This window comes from Calidris pugnax, unplaced genomic scaffold (assembly GCF_001431845.1).
Source record: "Calidris pugnax isolate Ruff unplaced genomic scaffold, ASM143184v1 scaffold63, whole genome shotgun sequence".
Classification (NCBI taxonomy): Eukaryota; Metazoa; Chordata; class Aves; order Charadriiformes; family Scolopacidae; genus Calidris; species Calidris pugnax.
This window is the reverse complement of record NW_015090852.1, coordinates 3789840-3807006: the sequence shown is the minus strand read 5'-3', so window position 1 is coordinate 3807006 and position 17167 is coordinate 3789840. Positions and strand designations below refer to the sequence as shown.

Genomic DNA, 17167 nt, shown 5'->3' with positions numbered 1-17167 from the left:
TTCTTCGTGTTGTTCTTGTTTTGAAGCCCATCCTGTGCCGTCTTTAGGCACAATGTTCACATTAGGGTCATTGCCTTTGTTCTCTGCTTTGAGACTGGGGAGGTTTGCTGGGGGAGGCATCCTCCTTGAAATAGCAACTTTTCCAAGACTCTGTAATCCATGGCGTGCAGCAACTGCATGCCAAAACAGAAAGTGAAAGTTAACAATGCTGTTTAGCAGGTGGTGTTCCTGCAAATCTACACAACTCAGTGTTTTGCAAGAAACTCAGAAAAATTTGAGAGTATAAGAATTAGAAATTAAAAATCCTTCATAATTCAAAAGAGAGTGGGAATCAGCGTGTCATTCCCCCAGGGGTCTCAATCCAAGCAATCATTATAAAGTAGGCCCAGAGTGGCCTTTTTTGAAAGGTCAGTATAAATTTCACCCAGTGTTTGTCTGCAAACCAGACAAAGCACCCAATCTGAAACTCAGCACCGCCTTCTTGTTAATCAAACACCTCCAGTATCACAAAAGTTTTCTGAAATACAGTAAAAGGCACAGCTGGAGAATGGTGTGTCATATGCTGATAGCAAATGGAGACTGCAGCTACACACCAGTTTTTATTTACCTACATTCTATTTCATAGTAGACTGCAAATGCTCTCTCCCTGAACTGATACTCTTGCCTACAACTAACCAGAAACTGGAATCAGCACTGCCTTCCAGAATTCTTCCACTTAACTGTTGTATCATGCAGTTAAAAAAATATTAAAAAAATCTTGCTTTGGTGAAGCGCTCATATACTTTGCACTCTTAATTAGTACTATAGTAATGATGAAACAGAATGCAAAACTGAACTCAGCTTACTCACCTGTGGTTTTCTGAGTTTCCAGTGACTTTCCCTTGTAAGTATTAAACAGACTGAGTGTTGCATACTTCGTTTTTCCATCCTTTGCTTTTGTACTCTGGCCTGACTTTTCCGACATTTCGATGGAAAATCATCGAGTCTGGTACCTCCTGCTCACCCCTCAAAATTTGCCTGAAAAGAAAAACAACAGAAAAGTAAAGTATTGGCCTATATTCAAATTGCTTAAGACAAGAGTTCACAGGACAAAAGCAGACAGCATAGACACCATTAGCACTGTTTCATTTAAGCCCATGGGAGATGCATAGAACACGTTAGCTCCAGAAACCCCTAGCCTTATGTAACACTTGTAACTTTAAAGTATTTCCCTCTCTACAATTTGAATGTCACAAAATCAGCAGAATCAGCATGTAATTAATATCAAAGCCTGTGAAAGCAGTAAATATTATCCATGATTTCACTAAAAGCAACAAACATGCAAAGTTTCCAACCAGCAGCTAGTTCCCCACTGGGGAAGCTCAATGACTTCACCCACTCCCAAAGCCAAGTGCTGAGATATCATTAACTGTGGTAAAGCATTTCTGGAATTCAGGGCGCTTTTTTTCCAATTAAAATCATCATGAAGTCAGCAGCTAAAGAAATTAAATACACAGAGTCAGAAGTTTTCTTTATCAAAATTAGGAACACAGTATGTTCTGACAGGGAGGGTGTAAATTCCTTAAACCAAGAGTTATACTATTCTTCTTGCAGCAGCAAACTCCAGGGCTGTTACAAAAGGTCACCTCTCTCCTCTCTCCTTCCCTCAGAATAGCAGACCTTGAGAAAAAGAACCCAGTAATTATCACTGATCTTTCACTAGAAGTTCTTAGAAGGAACTTGCCAGAGTTGCTGCTCATAATTGGGCAGGAACACAAGTGAACATTCACTTAAACAGAACATTATTATATAGTCGATTTATCTCAGCAATATTCAAAATGCTTGCTGTCCCCCTTGCAATAAAAATTTTTATATTTACTTCCATATGAATTCCCAAATAGTTATACATGCTCAAATATTCTTGTGTTTCACTCTAAAATCACATAGTAAGAAGCAAGACATCATGCCCAAACCCACTGGTGATCAACAAACTCCCTGGGTAAACTCTGAGCCTCAGAAGATCTTCAAAAGGAACTTAGTTCACATGCAACACACTCATGTATTAAGAAGAGTATCCACAGACAAGCAGTCTAAAGGATAAAGCACTTATTTGGTCATGACAGATATTAACCAATGTCTAAAGATCAGGGAAGTCATTTATATAGAAATTATAACATTCCCATGCTCTTCTGCCTTCTACCTCAATTTACAAGCCACAATTGAAAAGATAAGAAAGAAAGATACCAAATAACCTGGGTTATATACATATAACCATGGGTCCAGCTTCAGCAAGATTTCAGCCAAATGCTATTTTACTACAATCCATGGAGACTTTTGCAAAGGGGACAGTCTTCAGCTTCACACGGAGCCACACATATGGCTACAAAATACATCCTTCCCTCTCACAAGGAGAAAGCAACTACCAGGTTGTTGGAGCTTTTTTCAGATTGGGCAGCATTTGGCTGTTCTAACAGCATGTATTACACCAACAGCAGTTCCTCACGTCATCCAAAACCATGAAATACAGGATGGAAGGAGGGTGAACCCAGTCCACCAAGCTACCACGTAACCAGAACACAGACCTCAGATACGGCTGTTAGGCCATCCCTTATCTATCCCCAAACCTACATATTGAAGCTGCAAGGTTTCACTGGAAGCCGCAGTCCACTACTCAGACATCATTACAGGCACAGGGAAGGAAAAAAAACCCAGGAATTTAGACAAGCTTCTATTTGGAGCTTTCAGTCAAGCAGATTTCAAGCAACAATTCACTGTTCAGGCTGTCCCAATACTTATTTGCAATTCAACAACATGTCAAGTTTTGCCCATTATTATTATTCATAGCCACGCAACCACCCTCAGCTAGTCTGGAGACTTGAATCCAGGCCGACTAGTTTATCAAGCTGGAGTCTAAATCAGACACTAGACCCTGCATTAGCCTCTTCTTCTATGAGAAAACTCAGTTCATCATAAGTTCTTTAGCAAAATGTCTGTGAAAGAACCTGGCAGTTTCTTTCCTTTCAATTCTCCTGTTAGTTTCTGCTCCCAGACTTGTATTTATGATAAAGAGTCCACCACAATCATCCTGGAGCATCGGAGGAGAAGGTATTGGGCAGATAATTACCAGGAATGCATAGATGGCAAACAAGCTTTCAGGTGTGCATAGAACCATATCAAGTAATACACTATAATTACTTCATACTTAGCTATGCTCGCACGCTCTTTCAAGTGAGAACAACTCACACACAGCTTTAATTTTCAGTCCAAGAGTCATCCAGCCTGAGATTTTTGTAAACAAGAAGTAGCTTCACAACCTTGAATAAACTAGAAGTGGGCAAAAAAAAAAAAAAAAAAAAAAGAAAAAGCAGATGACTCAAGTAATTTCTTGCCCCTTGCCCCTCCCCTTCACAAAAGCAGTGAAGCCCGAACAGATGCAGGCAGAGCAGAAAGCAGTTTGAGGATTGTTTGAGACAACATTGAGTTTTTGTCATAGTTTCCAAAGCCTGTACCTCTGGTAGAGATCAAACGTGGAAAATCTTAATCATAACTCTCTTCTTTATGGAATATTATAGAATTCTTGGATAAATCTTAATTGTAACCATTGCTCTTTCTAGAGCATTTAATAGCTTAAAGAATAGGAGGCAGTGACCATGTTCCCCACTAATGCTTTTTTATGTCAAATTTACAAAAATTGGTCTGCTCATTACAGCTGAGCTCTATGCCTTTTATAGTATTAAAATTCACTGTTTGACAAGTTTTTCCAAAAGTTACACTACAAAGAAAAAGAAACAGAATATTCTTAATTGATTAAAATTGCACATTCCTGAGTAATCTGACTTGCAGAAATCAAGCACTGCAAACAGTGCTCTTTTACATTAGGCTAATCAATATATTCATACTTAACTAAGTTTAGACCTGATACCAGTTGCCAAAGAAGACATACTTGCAAAATTAGACTTTAGACCAGGTACTCAAGCCAGGGATGACAAATCCTCCCTGTGAAGAGCCCATGTGGCCCTCTACAAACATACCTGCCAGGTCACCCACTGCCACCTAACAGTTATAAAGAGATAATTGCATAGTTTTGAGCCATATGAAATGTATCCAGCTCCAAGACCTTTGCCTTTTCACTCAAACTTTAGTTGTATATGCTGTATCCCTATACTGGAGCTCTGGAATCATTCCCTCTGTAGCACCACCTACAAGGTATTTTAACATAGGACATGTTTAATTTATGCATACAATAGATTGGCAAATATTAGACTCACCAAGTGATTCCCAATTTGCCCTAATATCTTTTGTTATCATCAATAAGGTAGCTGTTAGTCTGAACTCTAATATTAGTCAAATCCTTAGAAGCAAAGTGCTGTTGTCCACTAGGTCTAGACTCACTGTCCCATGAGCGAGAACATGAAACAGTTGTATACATCTGAACAGCAGCAATGTATAAAAGATGTCAGAACTGCTTTCCAAAATTAAGTAACTACCATGACAGCAAAGAGAAGGGCAGGCAACAGTGCAAGCAATAACAGCAGCTGGCAGGGTTCACTGCACTATTAAGAATTTTAAGCAAGTCAGCAGTTCATTTTGAATGACTGCAGTTACTATTATGCATAATTACAGAAGGCACAATGCTCCCAAAATTCCAGGGCAAAGATTACCTTTCAGCTGCTTTGTAATGTTATCAAATAAATTAACTGGCCTTTGCCATAGCCTTAAGATTATAAGTTTAAAATTATTACTGTAATTTCTGTACCAGACTATTTTTTCAGACTGCAAGTGGCTGGCTTATTTAGATCCTGGAATGAACTCGGAAGCATGTGTACAGAAATTAGCACAATAAATAGCTGCCATAAATTCTAGATATTCTGTCTCTGTTAAGGAATATTTACCTGTACCCTCCTTAGATACTTACTGTTAGTAGAAGAGCCAACAAAATGCAGCATATTCCAGACTGTAGAATCATATTTAAAAAATAATAATACCAACCCAGCAAACATAAAAACCCATACATACCACACAGACCTTTCCCACTAAGTTCCTAGCTCTTCTGATCATTTCAGAATTCCCCAAAATGCCTTGTTTAGAATTTAATACTACTAGTTCATACGTCTGTAAATTCTGCATAGTGTTCCATTAGGACCAACTGCAGGCTGGAAAAGATCTTATCTCCACTTAGGAAAAAAGTTCTTATGCTATTAAATAAGGAACACAGTATTACATATTTTGAGGTCACTTTTGAGGATCAGAATTGTAAGGAGTTTAAAACATTTAACAACTTCACTCAGCAATTCTCGCCTGGTTTCCTTCTTTCTCACCTACCATGTCCACTTCAGCATTTTGTAGTTTTCAGAAGAAAAACTGTAGCATAGGCTGATCCCTGAGGCACTAGAAAATCTATAGAGGACTACTGTTAATGGCCACCAAATGGAAAATCAAAATGAGTTTTACTCCTTAGAACCAAAGCACTCTGTCATGAGACAAAGCTGTAGTAAAACAGGCTTGCTAGGTCTATTATTCTTCAAATTACTCCCCTTTAAAGCCTAAGAAAGTCTTTCCAAAACACTACCAAAACTAGGTATGTCAGGTGGAAAATATCATGACAGAAGAAAGCCATTTTAGGACATTATCCCACACATGCATGTTACAAAAACGCAGTCTCTGGATGCCAAAAATGAGCATCCACAAATACGTATGCATCAGTTTTAAGAGACATCTAACAGCAGTCTAAATAGAGCCACTAATCTATGCAACGGAAAGCAACCAAAATTAGCCACCCTCAAAAAGTCTACACAGAAACTAACTTTACCACAAAGCATATGTTAGTTTAAACTAGCAATCAGTAGAGCAACCAATTCTTTTGCTGCCTTAGAAAGACTGGAAGGCAGCTTGTTGAACTGTCTTCTGTGAGAAATCCTGGTCACCTAGAATAGAGCCTTCCAACAGGACAACCAGCAACAAACCACATCATCTCAGGGAACTTTTATTAGGAGTCTCTCATGTCTAACATAGCACTAATAGTAGTGACTAACAATTTTAAGATACACTTTTAGAGATAATTGCATAGTTTTGAGCCATATGAAATGTATCCAGCTCCAAGACCTTTGCCTTTTCACTCAAACTTTAGTTGTATATGCTGTATCCCTATACTGGAGCTCTGGAATCATTCCCTCTGTAGCACCACCTACAAGGTATTTTAACATAGGACATGTTTAATTTATGCATACAATAGATTGGCAAATATTAGACTCACCAAGTGATTCCCAATTTGCCCTAATATCTTTTGTTATCATCAATAAGGTAGCTGTTAGTCTGAACTCTAATATTAGTCAAATCCTTAGAAGCAAAGTGCTGTTGTCCACTAGGTCTAGACTCACTGTCCCATGAGCGAGAACATGAAACAGTTGTATACATCTGAACAGCAGCAATGTATAAAAGATGTCAGAACTGCTTTCCAAAATTAAGTAACTACCATGACAGCAAAGAGAAGGGCAGGCAACAGTGCAAGCAATAACAGCAGCTGGCAGGGTTCACTGCACTATTAAGAATTTTAAGCAAGTCAGCAGTTCATTTTGAATGACTGCAGTTACTATTATGCATAATTACAGAAGGCACAATGCTCCCAAAATTCCAGGGCAAAGATTACCTTTCAGCTGCTTTGTAATGTTATCAAATAAATTAACTGGCCTTTGCCATAGCCTTAAGATTATAAGTTTAAAATTATTACTGTAATTTCTGTACCAGACTATTTTTTCAGACTGCAAGTGGCTGGCTTATTTAGATCCTGGAATGAACTCGGAAGCATGTGTACAGAAATTAGCACAATAAATAGCTGCCATAAATTCTAGATATTCTGTCTCTGTTAAGGAATATTTACCTGTACCCTCCTTAGATACTTACTGTTAGTAGAAGAGCCAACAAAATGCAGCATATTCCAGACTGTAGAATCATATTTAAAAAATAATAATACCAACCCAGCAAACATAAAAACCCATACATACCACACAGACCTTTCCCACTAAGTTCCTAGCTCTTCTGATCATTTCAGAATTCCCCAAAATGCCTTGTTTAGAATTTAATACTACTAGTTCATACGTCTGTAAATTCTGCATAGTGTTCCATTAGGACCAACTGCAGGCTGGAAAAGATCTTATCTCCACTTAGGAAAAAAGTTCTTATGCTATTAAATAAGGAACACAGTATTACATATTTTGAGGTCACTTTTGAGGATCAGAATTGTAAGGAGTTTAAAACATTTAACAACTTCACTCAGCAATTCTCGCCTGGTTTCCTTCTTTCTCACCTACCATGCCCACTTCAGCATTTTGTAGTTTTCAGAAGAAAAACTGTAGCATAGGCTGATCCCTGAGGCACTAGAAAATCTATAGAGGACTACTGTTAATGGCCACCAAATGGAAAATCAAAATGAGTTTTACTCCTTAGAACCAAAGCACTCTGTCATGAGACAAAGCTGTAGTAAAACAGGCTTGCTAGGTCTATTATTCTTCAAATTACTCCCCTTTAAAGCCTAAGAAAGTCTTTCCAAAACACTACCAAAACTAGGTATGTCAGGTGGAAAATATCATGACAGAAGAAAGCCATTTTAGGACATTATCCCACACATGCATGTTACAAAAACGCAGTCTCTGGATGCCAAAAATGAGCATCCACAAATACGTATGCATCAGTTTTAAGAGACATCTAACAGCAGTCTAAATAGAGCCACTAATCTATGCAACGGAAAGCAACCAAAATTAGCCACCCTCAAAAAGTCTACACAGAAACTAACTTTACCACAAAGCATATGTTAGTTTAAACTAGCAATCAGTAGAGCAACCAATTCTTTTGCTGCCTTAGAAAGACTGGAAGGCAGCTTGTTGAACTGTCTTCTGTGAGAAATCCTGGTCACCTAGAATAGAGCCTTCCAACAGGACAACCAGCAACAAACCACATCATCTCAGGGAACTTTTATTAGGAGTCTCTCATGTCTAACATAGCACTAATAGTAGTGACTAACAATTTTAAGATACACTTTTAAGACATCCTGCAGCAGAAAAATATTAGGACAGACTAAATTAAGACATCCTGCAGCAGAAAAATATTAGGCATATAATCTGGCAGTTCTATTGGGTTTTTTTCCAGGGTGTTCTTGAGAACAAAAGGAAAAATGATTTAAAAGCATCTGGCTGGAGTAAAAAAAAAAAAGTTCTTGAGAACAAAAGGAAAAATGATTTAAGAGCATCTGGCTGGAGTAAAAAAAACCCACAGATAAAAGGACGGCAACCATGTAAACCTCAAATTTGTCCCTATCCACAGATTTGAATATATATTTAACTATATATGCATGAACATTTCATTTAAGATGCATAGAAATTATTGCTGTGGAACAGTCTTGCTGTCCATAGGATCAACCATGATCAGCATGTCTTTTTAAATGCGTCCATATAACAAGGGAGCAAAAAGCCACAGACTCACTGTCAAAAATGCACTAAATATTTTCATGTGTCACACAGCTCACTTCTTTCAGCTAACAATTTCTGATCTCTGTACTGTTTATGAAATATTCTCCTTCTGAAGTGATCTCAGGTAACAGAGAGGTTATGGTCCCCCACCTTGGAGACCGAACGATGCCAGTACAGCCAGTTAAGAACTCTGGGAAAAGAAAGGACAGTTTTCATTTCATTGAGTTTGAGGATAGCTTTTTTTTTTCCCCTACGCTTACATTTAGAGCGTGAAATTATTTTAACAAACATTATCTAAATGTTATCTAAGGCAATACTGTTACCCAGGGATCCAATGCTTTTAATGCTTACGTATGTCACTTTCTTCCACGTTTTATACCAGTGACACAATTTTGGTCTCCCACTTTCTACTGGATAATAGAAGCTGTTCATCAACGCAGATCTTATAATTTTGCCTTTTAAAGGAAAGAAGGAGATAGTGTAAAGAGACATTTAAACACATATACAGCTGTTCTTATGAACAAAACACTGAAATTCATAAATGTCTCCCTAGAATTTTTATTCAGATTCCAACTACTGTATATGTAGATGATGTTAATACCCGCCTACTTTGGCTTAATAATTGCACTTTTAAGTACTCTTCTGGCCACAGACTCTTGCACATTTAAGATATAACCCCAGTTTTATCACTATAATAGATTAAAATCTAAAATGTACGAAGTGCTATCAATGAAACTTTTAAAATAAGTAGCATAAGACTGGCTACAAAAGACATGTTACAAATTATCAAAGAACAAAAAGCCATGTTTTTGAGATGTACAAAGACAGCAGGTTTTAAAGGTTCATAGGTACTAAAAGACAACCAAATAATGACTACCTTTTTTTTTTTTTTTAAACACTTGCTTGTCATCTTTGTGAAGAAACTGCCACATACTGAAGTAAAGCAAATTATCTTCAAAATAAAAGTAAGGTTCTCTCCAAATCCCTGCACAGAATTCTTTTGGCTGTGAGACCATCCCATGCAGGTCTTTACGTCCTTATCACATCAAGTAGAATGAAGACAGTGAAGTGGTTAAATGAGGAAAAAAAAAAAAATATCTTTTTTTCCTAGGGAAAAAACTGAAAGGCAAAGCACTGCCATCACCTCTCTCGCTGGAAAAGTCTGATGAAATGAAATTAAATTTCAGTTTAAATTTTAGACTAAAGCCACAACGTTTCCAATCTATTAGGCATCTACCTCCTGCTACAGTCAATGGGAATTAGGCTCCTACAGGGTGTGATTGGAGCTTAAGTTCCCAGCCTGTGACTCAGTTTAGCAGAGTGGCCAGTAACTTTTTATGCATAGTTTCACTGTTACCATTCTGAAGCTCACAAAGTAAAAGTTGCTGGCTCTTGGTAACTACTAAGATTCAAATAGACTTATCGGGGCTTCCCAGACAACAAACAAGATTTGTAAGGAGGCAGCACATCACTGCAGAAAAAGAAACCTAAGAAAGCAACAGATGCAGACAGCAAATAATGTCTGGAGTGCAGACACCTACTAACCAGCAGCAGATGAACAGGTGACTGAGAGGGAGTTCAGGACCAACTAACAACCAACCCCTGCCCTTCCTCCCAGCAGAGAAAAACATTTCCTGAGACCACTGCTCCTATGTCTTCACGTTAAGCTTTTCACTCTTTGTAGTAAATTTACAACCTCTGTAAAGGAAGGACTAGGAGTTTACAATTAAAACAGAAATCAGTTTTAAAAAGTATCAGGTATTAAACAAGATCAAATTAAGAAACACCCTTCAACGTATTTTATATCTTCAACCTAAATACAGATCAAGCTCCAAAGCTCCCCCCTCTTGCTTGTCACATTAAACACTATTTCCAGAATTTCAGAACAAAACAGTAGTAGAATGTAATTCTTTGAATTACCAGAAGTTAGATAATGAAAAAGGGTACAAGTATCACCAGAGAGTTTTAACCCAAAAGCCTCTACTATTTCACATGACTTCCTTGTCTGGAACATCATTTGACTTATCACTGCACCCTAATGTTCCACCACTCACACAAAGTCACACATGCTCTCCCCCTGAACACCTAAAGTACAGCTAAGTAAATTCAAGACTAACTGTACAGCTTATACCAAAATAAATATACAAGCACCCTACAAACCATTCTGCTTAGAATACTCACATCACAATTCTGAACTGAAAATCCAACATCCCCCACAGCAGGACCTTTAGACACAAAGACTCCTCCAAAAATCCTCTCCCATACTCACTCCAACACTCAAGTACCTTCAAGAAGTGAAATAAGCAATGTCCAGACTCAGTCTTAAGTCTCTAATCTTCTGTGTAGTCAAAACATTGATGACCAGTTTAAAATATCTAGACAGAAGTGCTTTCAATTTGGCTTCTGAATTTAGAAAGTTTACTTTGGTCATTTTTTCAAACTTTTTTGCAACATGAGGGTTAGTTTCTTAGGCTAATATGTTGATGGAATTTGCATACAACCAAATAATAAAGATAACGGACTTGAAGGTTGAAGTTGCACACCGCAGTTGGGTGTGACATGGTCATCATGAAATTATGAGAATGAGAAACCCCATATGTGCCACTAGATGAAATGAACATCGGGTTCAGCATTCACCTCTACTGGAATAGACCAGAAACATCTTGGTATAAACACGCCAACCGCAACACTGATCCAGCATGTCTTGCTTCTGTCCTTACAGTCACAGTTTTGGAAGGTTGCATTTGTCCCAGATACCTTCCCACTGATGACTGAAGTAAATGTGAACTCTTACTTAAAGAAATAGTTCTCCGTATGTCTGCTGGCAAACTCAAATATTAATGGCTGACAGGCTAGTGGAATGAGCTCACAATTCTTTTCAGAGCAGTTCCCAGTTTAGGCTGAGGTACAACAAAGCAGCAATACAAAACAAATCTTGTTTCTCACTGATACATGAAAAAAAAAGCATCCAGAGCCTGAAAGGACTACAATCTATATTATATGATAAGAACAGAGTTACTAGACTGAGATTTCACCAGAGCTGTATAGAGACCACATAAAAGATACCACAGCCTTCACTGGTATTACAAGTGCCTACCTCTTTTACTCATTTGCTCCACATAAATTAGACTAGTGGAAAGAAATTTAATACCACCACCACAGCTCAAGTAAAAATGACAAAGATTAATAACTACTAACAACTGCACTGTATTAGAAGCATTCCTTCAAGTGCCAGTCCATTTTCAAGTTATCAAAGTACATTTAAACAGCTTCTTTGCCAGAAAGGATTTTTCAAAATATTCTAGTAGAGACTGACAGTGCATGCCACAAATAAGTCAGAACTAGCACACTATAAAGGTAATGCACCAATAAAACACAGCTATTCTTGCTGTGTTCTGATAATCCTCAAACATAAATTACAATAATTCAGATGCTTTGCAAGATTATTGAATACATTTCAACTAGAAATTTATTCATTTCTGAAAAAGTAAGATCTAAAACTTCTTTGCAGCTCACTTTTAAGGCAGGCTATTTTTTTCCTTCTCAGCCTGACAATTTCTTGACAAGTCTTTATTTCTTTGTCACTAAACATTAAAGCAAATTTTTTGCAAGAAAGAATTTTAATTTTCCAGTTTCATGAAGTTGGTTAAGAAACTTCTTAAAACTGTAAATTTTTTATTGCAGCAGGAGTTTTGAAGTGCTGGAAGCAAGCCAGAACAAGGGGAAAAAAAAAGAGAACAGTTTCTATACAATTAAAGATGGCATCATAATGAGATGCGTTCTCATTACTTCTGGGAACAGAACAATGTAATTGCTTTCACCCAATTAGCTTTTCAACTTGCAGATGCCAAATGAGATTTTTATTTTCAAGATTTGCAAAAGCGTTTATTAAAGAAATTTCCATTATTTAGAAGAATGAGAAAACTTCAAAGCTCTCAAAACTGAATCGCTGCCTATTCGAGAAAAAGATAAGGGAACAAATTAAGGCAAATTCTTGCAGAAACAAGCCATATACCTGCTATCAAAGTACAGTATTCAAATAGTAGGTTGGTAGGCAATGCTTTTCTCTTGAACACAGAAAACTAATACAATCTGTCTTACTTATCAGAATTCTTTTTTAACCAAAAAAGTTACAACTATTCACTAGGCTTCTTACAAATGAATTCAGGTGAGTTCACCTGGACCACAGCCGCTCTCTGTAAAGGCATCTGTTAATGTTTAAGATCTCAAACACCTCCTTAAAAAAAAAAATTACATATGCACTTAGCATGCTGTCACAAGTACCACTTTGTTTCTTGCTCAACTGCATCATGCCATCCAACAAACGCCTGGAAATGCAAAAATACTAGCATACCCATTGTCTCCCCAGACACAGAAAGCAACATGGGGAGTCTCCTTCTTAGTGGCATCCTGAGTAGTAGTTCCTCTGTCAGGCTGAGAACAGGGGAGCACAAGGGAAGTCCACAGTGGGGCTGCAAAAGAAGCTACATAACAGATGATATACAGATGTTCCCACATCTGTTCAAAGGAGAGTGCTGACAACATTCAAACGGTCGGCACTTCTCTGAATTTGCTACATTTAGATTTAACCACACAAAAAGAATAATCAGAACTGGTGATGATGGTCGGTTTGAGGATCCATTTGCAAGAATAAAGGAAGCAGAATTGCTTGCACCCTACAGCAAAAAAAGGTACGAGCAAGAAGTCTCTACGTATTATTGGATTTTCTCTTTATTTCTAAATATACAGAATAGCAGCGAGCTGCAATTCCCCTCTGGCAGCACTTCAGCAGATCTGACTCCAGCTGCAGGCTGAAGAGCCCTCAGGATCTGTTCCTCTGCAGGCGGCTGAGATAAGTTACCAGAAACAACAGCTGAGCTGAACAAGGGTTCACTCCTTCAGTCAGTCCCAGTGTCTGGTGCAGAACACTTCCTTTTACGAAGCTGACGAAAGATAATCAATAGGTACATGAAAATAAGCCAGATTCCCAACAGATGAGCAGCAGAAGTTGCAGCCATTTAAGATTACCCATCTCCCCATTTTTTCATGTTTCCCTCTTGTTTTAATACTCTTGCTCCAAAAACCCTTGCACTTTATTACAATCTCTGAAACAATGCCACTTAAAATGATGGCATATTTCCAACCCTCCCCACGTCGAAATAGACAGTGGAAGAGGGCAGGACAGATTAAAGAGACAAATGTAAGCCATTCCTTGCTGTGAATAACTTGAAGAATCTTTTTCAAGACTTCCATTTCCTGCTTCTTTACCACACTTTCCAAGTCCCACTGTAGTAATTAACATTTCTTGACAGAGGTAGTGACAACTTAGTTTCAGTGTTCTTCCCAAGGAACCATAACTCACTTTGAGCAGTGTATTTCTCTCCTCATCATACCTTACTGCACCTTTAAAGCACCCCTGAGCTCAGCTGCAAATAAGCAAAGATTTTTATACAAAACTTGGTTTCCAAAGCTCCTACTCATAGATCATTCCTTAAGTAAGACAAATAGTTACACACCTAAGCTTTTTTACTTGAGAAATTAGTTAGATGTTGCTTTGAAATAATGTTCAGGCAAGCTCTTCTGTTCATGAGCTCTTTCAGAATATTTTGGTAGTGCAAAAGAACAACTTTAGGGTCATCCTTAAGGATTTTCATTCCTCTCAAGAACAGATGTGCTAAATGAATTCCCTCTTTTCTAACTATTTTTCCAAACTTTTTATGTTCAACTTCCTAAGCTACTCTTATTATTGAAGGGTCCAACCAGAAGATGGAAGCACAGTCACCAACAGTAGGAATCTACAAAATAAACAATTTTATACAGAGTTCTGTATAAAATTTTATACAGAGTTCTGTACAACCTAAGCATGATGAAAAACCTGCTCAAAAACAGTTACTCTAATCAGTTATGTAATGACTTAAAGCTACTTGTCAACACCTTCAAAACTTCCCACCTTGCTCAACATCCAAATTCTGTGTTGCCTTTAACTCCTACCATATTCCTAACCTGATTCATGTCCATCAAAAATATTCATAATTTCTCCTCCGTATTAAGAGATGTGGCAGTATATTTGCTTTTAAGGTTATCAAAGATACTACCACTGTGCTAGCAAGAGCCAGAGTTGCCAAATAATGTACCAGCTTATAATACACCACTGACAGCACCAATAAATAAAAAAAAATTCACTCCTGTGCATATTAAGGTAGTAAAATTTGCTCCTTGGTCTGGTCCAGCTCAGAGAGAGCGCATGAATGCCCACAATCAATCTCTTCTACCTGTGGCCTGTTTTCCTCTGAGTCTCTGGTTAACTAGTGAATCACAGGGAAAAACACAGGTTTCTGGAGCAGAGATATATCCTTCACTGAAAGAATGCTCAGCGTGGAAGAGATGTAGCTGCAAAAACCACACTGACAACAGTTGTGGACTACACTGTTTAACTACAGTATGGGTCAGCTTCAGCCCTGAGCTGGATTCCATTCACATTTTGGCTTTAAAAAAAAAAAAAAAAAAGATGAGCAGCTTAATTAGAAAAGCCTTACAGCATACCCAGCTTTATGTATCTGCCTTTCAGATTTACACACCCCATTTTCCATGGAAGTTAACTTGCAACAGCAAAATGGCTACAGATGAAGTTTAACATCTTCAGTTGCTCTTGGATCTATGTTTATTCTGCTTAGGAAAAAAAAAGAAAATCCCATGTGTCCCTTGATACTCTGCTTTCAAGATGCAGTAAGTAAATAATTAAGAAGGCTCAATATATTATCAAAATACATATCAAGAGACTTTTCTTTATCCAAAGCTAAGTGCATACTACAAAACTCTGTCCATGCAGATAGCTTGCTTTTTGGCATGAAAAACATCTCCTAACCAAGGTGACTCCGGCAAATTAACCAAGTAGCTATATCACAAGCAAAAGGCAAGTTTTTCATACTAGATCCCATCTTTTCTAGAGACTATTTACACACAGTGGCAAGAGAAAATGTTATCCTTCCTCCTCACTAGAACACTTCTGCTGTACACCTATATATACACACATAAATACACTTGTACAGGAAGCACAGACTGTCCTAAAGTCTTTTATAAAACAAGCCCTGTAAACACAATAATTTTTTTTTTAAAAAGGAAAACATCAATGCACTGATCTAAAGACAGTGAGGTCCTTCAGTGGAATATACGGTTACTTCGAAATAGAAGAAATATTTAAGTCCTAAAGTATATGAAGTCTCAAATTGGGAGAAAATCATTGGCTTCTCAAAGAAAATGAAGATGTTCCTGCATTTCCACCTTAGTTTGAGATTCATATTAGTTAAATAACGTTTATTTTGGCAAGAATAACTATTACTCTTGCAAATACAATTTAAGTCTACAGTCATAATTTTAAAGTACAAGTTAAAATTTACAAGCACTAAAATCTAAGAGTATTAAGGTCACATGCCTACAAAATATTAATTTTAAAATAAGCTGTAGCTGTTTCCATGATTTAATGAGGACAGTCCAAGAAGGTTTGCTTTTCTAAGCAGAAAAAGTTTGATTTGCTAGCTTAAGCAAGCATTGCAGCAAAAAAAGGGCAACCTAGCCATTGCTGGTTTTACTATGAAAAACGTTTTGGTACCTCTGAGCATGATGAACTACAACTTCCATCTCAACTAACTAAAAATTGAGTAAAGTCACCATTTCACTTAGGAGTCAGCTGTACATTGATTTAAAGAGGTATTTAATAGACCCCTCTTCTCTCAGTCACTAGATGATGCTACAGTTCTTCAGACACTACTTCTGCAGTCGATGTACCTGAATATAAAATGCAGTAATTCCTGTCTCTGTTGTTGTAAGCCCCTGAAAGTGTAGCCCACATTATTTTCATATATATATATATCAGTTAAAATTTATCACCATAATACTTTGGATTGAAGATATATAATGTTGATGCTGCACTACAATTTTACTGTTAACCAAGACAATGTCAAATACATAAAAGCAAAAACAATGTGAACGATACACAGCTTCTCCCTTTAATACGTGTTTGCAATCTGTAACAGCCTAGTTCGTTAGCATTTAGTTAGAATGTTATGTAATGGCTGAGGTATTTGTAATAAAAACAGTCTATTTCAGTTAGCCTGTTCTTCATAGACATAAAAGCTGTCTTCATCTGATTTTTATTAGGACTTAATCTTCCGCTGCTCTTTATGCATTTATTATTTTTTTAAGACTTCTTTTAAGACTTCCACTCCATTTTCATTTCACAAACACACACTCACACAAAATGTTATTTCCTCTCACAAATCTCAGCTTTTACTTTTGCACCTGCTTTCACCCATGAGAAGTTTCTACGGGGTTTTGTGAAACCCAGACCCCCAAAAAAAAATGAGAGCATGAGGCTGAGCAAAGAAAGAATTTCCTGCAGAAGACGAACAACTGGTTCTACCAGTAAAACACCACTAGCAGTCCCGTCATTACAAGCCCAACATCCATCCCCAACTAGTGGAAAGGTGGTGCGTTTTCTGGGCGGAGCTTTTTTCCCCCCTCAAACCCTCCATTACTGTACACGGCCTCTGAAAATGTCCAACTCTTCCTTCAACAGAAGGAAGAGGAGTATTTTTTCTTCACTCACATCTCCAACACGCTACGCAAAGGTTTATTCCTCTGCAAGAGCACATTATGAAAGGGTTTAATCATTCTGCAAAAGCTACCTTTTTCTTTCTATCTCTGCATCTAAGCCTCTTATCCATGCC

General features: G+C 37.6%; 1 long non-coding RNA gene across 1 annotated transcript; it reads right to left on the bottom strand.

The window, feature by feature from the left end:
• On the bottom strand, positions 1-1014 carry LOC106888901. Its single transcript, XR_001412224.1, has 2 exons — positions 850-1014; positions 1-173 (listed from the first exon to the last, which is right to left on the bottom strand). It is a non-coding gene; the product is annotated as an uncharacterized LOC106888901 (long non-coding RNA).
• Positions 1015-17167: the final 16153 nt, after the last annotated feature.